The sequence below is a fragment of the Penaeus vannamei genome, chromosome 1 (assembly GCF_042767895.1).
Source record: "Penaeus vannamei isolate JL-2024 chromosome 1, ASM4276789v1, whole genome shotgun sequence".
Lineage (NCBI taxonomy): Eukaryota > Metazoa > Arthropoda > Malacostraca > Decapoda > Penaeidae > Penaeus > Penaeus vannamei.
In genome coordinates, this window is record NC_091549.1 from 12,058,715 (window position 1) to 12,061,214 (window position 2,500).

The window sequence follows — 2,500 nt, forward strand, 5'->3', positions numbered from 1 at the left end:
ATTATCATTGTCATATTCACTATTATTAGTATTATTATCATTATCATCACCATTATCATAATTATTACTGTAATAATCTTATTATCATTATCATTATTATTATTATCATCATCATCATTATCATTATCATCACTATTATTATTATCATTATAACCAATGTAATTTTCATAATCATTATCGTCATCATTTCCATTATCATCATCAGTATTATCAACATCCTCATTATCATCATTATTGTTATTATAATCCTGATTATAATAATAATCATCATAATCCTACTCCTACTCATCATCATTATCATTATCAATACTGTTATCAGTATCATAATCATTATTAGTATCATCATATTATTTATCATTATCATCATTATTGTTAGTATCATTCTCATCACCATTAACATTATTATTATTACTGTCGTTATTATTGTCTTTGTTATTATCATTACCATTATTGTTATTGTTATTATTATTATTATTATTATTATTATTATTATTATTATTATTATTATTATTATTATTATTACTATTATTATCAGTATTACAGTCATCATCATAATTTTCCTTATTATCATTATCATTATTATTAAGATTTTTTTTTTCATAATAAGAAATAACAACGACAGTAATAATATTGACAATGATTATCATTATCATCATCATAATAGTAATAGTAATAATGATAATAACAATAAAAAACAATAATAATAATGATACTAACAATAATAATGATAAAAATAATAATAATAATAACAATAGTAATAACAACAATAATAACAATGATGATGATGATGATAATAATAACTACAATGATGATAATACCGATAATAATAATGATTATAGTCATAATAATAATGACGACGATGATAATAATGATAATCATTATAGTCATAATAACAATGACAATGATGATAATAATAATCATAAATAAAGATAATAATTACAACTACAATGATGATAATGATGATAATACTTCTGCTACTACTACTAATAATAACTATAGTAATAATGATAATGTTATTGATCCATCATAATAACAACTGCAATAATAACAACATCCCTGATAATAAATCAGTAAAAAGCAGCGATATTAATTTATTGTTATTTACATCCGACATAAATATCATTATCATCGTTATCATCATTACTGTCATTCTAAAAATTATCATGATTGGGATAATCTTTATTGCCGTGAAAGTAATGCGTCATAATCATCATTAAGAATAACATTGTTATCTAATAAGTCATAATCCTTTTCTTTTCCTTTTTACCATTATGACCATTATCTATAACAATTAGAAAGGTTATAAGTAAATGAATTACTTCCATGTTATTGTTATTATTATCATCATTATCATTATATTCAGCATTTTAATTGTCGTTGTTTTATTATAGTTAATATCATAACTTAATTGTCATCATCATCATCATTATTGTTATTATTACTATTATCATTATCCTTGTTATCATCACCATATTTATTACTATGAACATTATTATTATTACTATTATTATCATCGTTATCACCATTATCAGCAGCATTATCAGTATCATCATCACCATCATCTTACTGACAATCTTCATTTTCGCTTCGGCAATCATTATCAGCAATGTCACTGATCGTCATCATCCTATCACCTTCACCATCATCACTATCATTTCCATTTCACTATCATAATTAAGATCATAAGTCGTACCTTGTCATCAAACCAAAATGATAATGATGATTGATTGTTTTTATGATGATCGGTTTATAAACATATTTTTTAGAAACCTGATTATGTAAAACAGCAAACAAACAAAAGAATATTTTTACCCTTCCTTCCCTACATTTAACAACAAGACGTGGATTAAAAAAAAAACAAATCAAGAAATTTTTAGATATAATTTTGGTAAAGAGAAATGACTCTTACTTTTTCCTGATGTGTTTCTTATCAACTCATCTTGACAAGATGGCTGAGTGTCTCCCTTGGGGCATCCAAATTCTGAAAATACGACAATTTTGACCTCTTGTGCCTGAACGGAAATAGTGCCGTGTCATCATTGGCTTCGCGGGGTAGAGAAGACATGGGTAGTTTAGCGTGTGTGTGCATGCATGTATCCTTAACATAGCGATGGAGGAAAGAAAAAATATCTATCGGTATCATATATGGCTTTAGAGATACGGTATTCCATCCCTGTTATACTAGGAAAACCATACATTAAACGTAATGATAATAAAAATAGCAAACGATTGAGAATAAACATATGATTGTCATTCGATTCAAATTCTATACATCTAAGTTGTACATCATCCCTATGTACTAAGAAAATGTAACAAGAAATTAATAAAAAAATAATAAAAACAACAGCAAACGAATATGAATATACAACACATAATCATTCGATTCAATTTCCTTACATGAAAGTTGTACCTTTTTAATACCAACACTTTGCAAGATAAAGATCTATTTCAAAGTTATTTGAATTCTACAACAGAAACCTAACTAACTTAAATGGATACA

General features: G+C 25.0%; 1 protein-coding gene across 1 annotated transcript in view; it reads right to left on the reverse strand.

The window, feature by feature from the left end:
- LOC113810251 (uncharacterized) overlaps nucleotides 1-1,981 on the reverse strand; it is a gene marked incomplete at its 5' end in the record, with an annotated part of 15,098 nt that extends 13,117 nt beyond the window's left edge. The window contains 1 exon segment of the mRNA XM_027361963.2: nucleotides 1,910-1,981.
- Between the last annotated feature and the right edge of the window lie 519 nt (nucleotides 1,982-2,500).